The sequence below is a fragment of the Homarus americanus genome, unplaced genomic scaffold, assembly GCF_018991925.1.
Source record: "Homarus americanus isolate GMGI-L3 unplaced genomic scaffold, GMGI_Hamer_2.0 scaffold40856, whole genome shotgun sequence".
Lineage (NCBI taxonomy): Eukaryota > Metazoa > Arthropoda > Malacostraca > Decapoda > Nephropidae > Homarus > Homarus americanus.
The window spans coordinates 4,944,871-4,950,709 of record NW_024734615.1 but is presented as its reverse complement, the minus strand read 5'-3'; positions in this window follow the sequence as shown (position 1 = coordinate 4,950,709).

The following is a 5,839-nucleotide window of genomic DNA, read 5'->3' as shown; positions in this document are numbered from 1 at the left end:
AGGTAGAGGCGGGCGGGCGGGTGGCGCGTGGTCAAAATCTAAAAATAGCATCCGAGCCGGACACTCACCGCGTTGCTGTGGAAAAATCCGCGTTAAGTGAAAGTTCAGCTTTGGCAAGGCACCGCGTATATGCGAAAACGCGTTAAGTGAAAGCGCGTTAAGCGGGGTAATACTGTATATATATATATATATATGTATATATGTATATATATATACTGTACAGTCAACCCTCGCGTTCCGCGTTTACGCTGTACCCCTGCTGAAACCGGAATGCTCACATTCCGCGGTGCGTGTACCCCTTTATGCGGGTGAAGTATAATTTTTTATTTAGCTCATAAAATTCATACAAATTATCCTGCTAGAATATAATTTACATTGCTGGAATTCTTACAATTTGATGATCATTTTGAATATAAACATCATAGATTTTGCATTAGACATACAAATTTTCGATCTAATGTTTATTCTGAGTAAATATGTTATCTTTTGTGCAAAATATATGACATTTATATTCAAAATATTCCTGGTCTTACAAGGAATCCAGCAATGTCAATTATATTATCCTAACTTTAGTCTGAGGTATTATTTATTACTAAAAAGGTAAATATTCTGGTTTTCCCACACTTTTATCTGGTAGGGAGGGTTGGTGGGGGGTGGGCGGGAGGGAGGGATCGACCGACCATCTGGCACGGTGTGAAGAATATTTTTTTTTTATTAACAAGATATTTGTTTTAGCCTATAAAATTCATACAAATTACCCGGCCAGAATATAATTTACATTGCTGGAATTCTTACAATTTGGTGATCATTTTGAATGGACATTAACTTGGCGACTGTATTTCTCTATTTCTCTTAAGTATTAATTGGGTGCATGTACCATCATAAAATTAAGATGTTATTTTTACTAGAACATAGGTATTGTGTCGGAAAAAGTGGAGTTTGGGGGTCAGCCGGTCTCTATTTCATTTAATCCCATATGTTATGTTCACTTTACGCTTTTCTCACTTTCCGCGGTACCCTGTGGGTTGAATTAACCGCGTAAAGTGAGGGTTCACTGTGTATATATATATATATGTATATATATATATATATATATATATATATATATATATATATATATATATATATATATATATATATATATATATATATATATATATATATATATATATATATATATATATATATATATTAAAGAAAATATTTGCAGTGTGTTTAATATATTACAGTATGTTATAAATAAATAAATAAACAAATAAATCGGTAAATCCATTTCAAGTAAATGAAACAATTGTATTCGACACCGACATTAGTTCCAGTTAAATAACAGACGTTTAAGTGAGTCACTAGTGTTTACACTACACCAACCGGTAACATTTGATGCCCTTACTTGAAGTGAATTGGCCTTATTTTAAAAAACCATGGATGTGTAAACAGCACTGGTGAATGGGATGGTTGGTAAAGGACTACTGGGTCAGTAAGCTCCCAATTGTAAGTGTCACATTTGGGGTACCGGTCTTATACAGCGAATAGAGCTCAAAAGCTACTTTTTAAATGGACATTTTTGGGGTCGTCTGAAACCCCGTCACCTTGTAGGCCGAGATATACGGTAGTAGCATACTACAATTGTCACTACTATTCATCAAACTACTGTACTGTAAAGCGAGAAACTCGTAAAGTGTAAAACCTAACATATGGGATTAATTGAAATAGAGACCGGGCCGACCCCCAAACTCCACTTTTTTCTGGCACAATGCCTATGTTCTAGTAAAAATAACATCTTAATTTTATGACGGTACACACACACAATTAATATTTAAGAGAAATAGAGAAATACAGTTGCCAAGTTAATGTCCATTCAAATAATGGACACACCCCCTCCCCCCCCCTCTTCTCACACTCGCTGGCTCCTCCATCTCTGAGAAATGTTTGGGGGAAAACACTAGATTTTAAGGTATAGTAAATAAATAATACCTCAAACTAAAGTTAGGATAACATAATTGACATTGCTGGATTCCTTGCAAGACCAGGAATATTTTGAATGTACACGTCTTATATTGTGCACAAAAGATAACATATTTGCTCTGAGTAAACAAAATACTTACATTAGATCTAAAATTTGTATGTCTAATGCAAAATCTATGATGTTTATATTCAAAATGATCATCAAATTGTAAGAATTCCAGCAATGTAAATTATATTCTGGCCGGGTAATTTGTATGAATTTTATGAGCTAAAACAAATATCTAAAATAAAAAAATATATATACTTCACCCTAACACTATCTGTCAATCAAAATACCCCACCTCCAGCTCCCCTCTCTTCCCACGATTGCTGGGTCCTTCCCTCCCTCCCTCCCTACCAGAGAAATGTTTGGGTTAAAACAGTATATTTACATTTTTAGTAATAAATAATACCTCAGACTAAAGTTAGGATAATATAATTGACATTGCTGGATTCCTTGCAGGACCAGGAATATTTTGAATATACACGTCATTTATTTTGCACAAAAGATAACATATTTGCTCTGAGTAAACAAAATACAGTCATGCGCTGGTTAACGTCCGACCGAACAACGTCCGATCGCATATACGTCTGTGGCGCCGCCCCCCCCCCTCCAAAAAAAAAATCCGTGACGCCTGCTGGACCACCACTCCACGACCCCCTGACGGAGACACGATGATCCTCCCCATACTGGTCAGATATTATGTGTTAAAGGAATATGCTTCCTTACTTACGTAGGCTTTTCTAAGCATTTGCCTACAGGTGAAATGTTAACCTACATCTATTGAGGATAAAATCTTTCACCTACAAATTGACAATAACACATTTGCTGTAATCAGACATACCTAGTTGCCTCAACAATTGCAATTTGCAAATGGGATTTCAATTTCAAATTCTGTGGCATTACTAAAAATAGTAAAGTTTCTGTTGCACTCTAAGATTAAGAGAGAAAACGGAGGACTCAGGCGTCCTGATGTGAGAGAAAACGGACTCGTATGACGGGGGACCAAATAAAAAAAGCATAGCTACATGTTTTGTGGACTACAGTATTATGGTACAGGGGTACCAAGTGACAGCACTAGGATCCCGCTTCCTCTATCAAGGAATAAACAATTAAAATTTAAATTGAAAAAAAAATTTCAAATAAATTACTATCTTACAAGAATCTCTCCAATGTAAGTTATATTCACCCAGGTCGTTTGGGTGGAAAATTATGAGAAGAGCTTAGTCACTCTTAAGTAATGATAAATAAACACGCAGGCAGGCCTTCAGCGCCAGCTGTCAAATCTTATCTCAAATAAATAAATAAACAAACAAACGGCAGACATTCTGTCACCTCACCTCACCACCCTCCTGTTCAAGATAAAAGATTGGTGATTTCTTTATGTTTATTTTATATAATATCTCAGACTAAAGTTAGGATAATATAATTTGCATTGCTGAAATCCTTGCAAGACAGAGATTAATTTGAATATAAACGTCATATATTTTGCTCAAGATATAAAAAATGTAGTACCTTAGTCTACCATACTGTAGTACATTTTATAAAAAGTTTTTCAACTGTATTTTTGGGTCGATTTACATAGATATCTTAGTGCAAAGCTGGAGTGCACATGTACTAATTTGATAACGGTACTAAAATTGTTTTGTCTAGTGCAAATTACAGCATGTTTATATTCAAATTAATCAGTATGTTATAAGAATCCCAGCTATGTTAATTCTATTCACCCAGGTCATATCACTGGCATTTTAAAATGAGAGAAGCTTAGTAGGACTGTTAAATAAACACACAGAGACCTTCGCCTCAAACTTATCACCTCAACCCCCCCACCCACCCCTAACCTCTCGCTGGGTGGCGGAGCCGTCAGTCCTCCCCCCCCCGTCCAGCCAGGCTCTTAGGCTTACAGTTTTTATCTTATATAATATCTCAGACTAAAGTTAGGAGATTATAATTTGCATTGCTGGAATCCTTGCAAGACAGCCAATAATTTGAATATAAACGTCATATATTTTGCTCAAGAGATAAAAATTGTTGTACATTAGTGTACAGTACTGTAGTACATTTTATAAAAATGTTTTTCAACTGTATTTTTGGGTAGATTTGCATAGATTTCTTAGTGCAAAGCTGGAGTGCACATGTACTAATTTGACTACGGTACTAAAATTGTTTTGTCTAGTGCAAATTATAACATGTTTATATTCAAATTAATCAGCATGTTACAAGAATCCCAGCTATGTTAATTATATTCACTCAGGTCATTTCACTGGCTTTTTATAAGAGAGAAGCTTAGTCACCTAAGAACTGATAAATATACACGCATTAGACCTGGGCCTGTGCCAACTGTCAAACGTACTACCTCCCCTCCCCCCACGCCCCCTCGCTCGCTCCCACCCTCTCTCTCCCCCATCTGCTGGCGTTGCTGGAATCCCTGTAAAACGGTGAATAATTTTAATATAAACGTCATGTATTTTGCACAAGAGATAAAAATTAATCACCTGTATGACATTACAGTAATGATTTAAGAGTAAAAGTGTATATGTACGTATATAGTATTCCACATACACGTAAGTATAAATAAAAAGTTTGTGATGATCGGACAACGTCCATTTCGGTTAACGTCACGTTTCCAAGAGCTATCTAGGACGTTAACCGGCGCATGACTGTATATAAACTGCTAGATAGGCCTCTTTAAGTACCTTGGGGTATTACGAGCGGGAGGACTAACCTGCAGTGTGGGAGACGATGCCTTTGTGAGGGCGACGCGTGGCGTTTCACACTGAATAGGCCTAAGGTTGCCAATTTTCACTTTGTCATTATTCTGGTCCTCCCACATACACTTTCCTATATATTGTGACTTTATGCCTTATAATTATGCACCTTAATTCTAAATTACATACTAAAGTAAGTGTCTGGCTTGCCAGTCCCGGGGGAAATTATTTGGGCAATCTCATTAACTCAAAACTGTAGCCGTGGGCGGAATGGGCGCCAGGTGGCACAGGCCTATGTTTCTTGGCTTGGGCATATCCACTACATAGCTCAGCCATGTTAATATTGTTATTATTATCCACTCTGTATCTGTGTTTTTCTGGCTAAATTAACTGTTTCAATTCAATTCTGTTTCAATTCAATTCAATTCATTCAATCGGTATTTATGGACCAGTCCCCCACACCTTGCAATTGTTCAACACATTCATAAGATTCTCTAATCATCGCACTTTCTCTGGTTATTCGTCACCTGGGGTAACGATGTGTATTAAGCTCACACCGAAGTACACAAGATATGTTCTTTGAAGTATAGTTTCTGGGTCAACCCCAACACTTCACATATGACTGATACATTTATCCCTTTTTCCAGATCATGTTCTTGTATATTTTCATCCGCTACCTGAAGTAGCTATGTTCGGTAATCATGCACCGTGATACACAGTACACTTATTCCCTTATAGTACACTAATCTGTATCAATTAGACCTTCCCAATCATCCGATAGATACCTCAATTTCTCCTTAATACTCTCAGTACATACACTTAATATTATATACCCGTACATTGGTACAATTTGTATATAACAACATACAACATGTGAGTCACCCATTTCCAAAGGCTTACCATTTGCTATGACTTCATAAGTGTGGTGAATTTTAATGTTATGCAGCTGTAATATAAATTGGAGAGAGATTAAGGATGACCATGATATGCGCAGTACAATGGCACGGGTGATGAGGATGTGGGGTTATGAGATATTGTTTCACACTCAGGATGGGATGGAGAAAGGAAACTCACAAAGTGCTCACTGCATACATATTGTATTGGATGTACAATGCAGCTTGTTGCT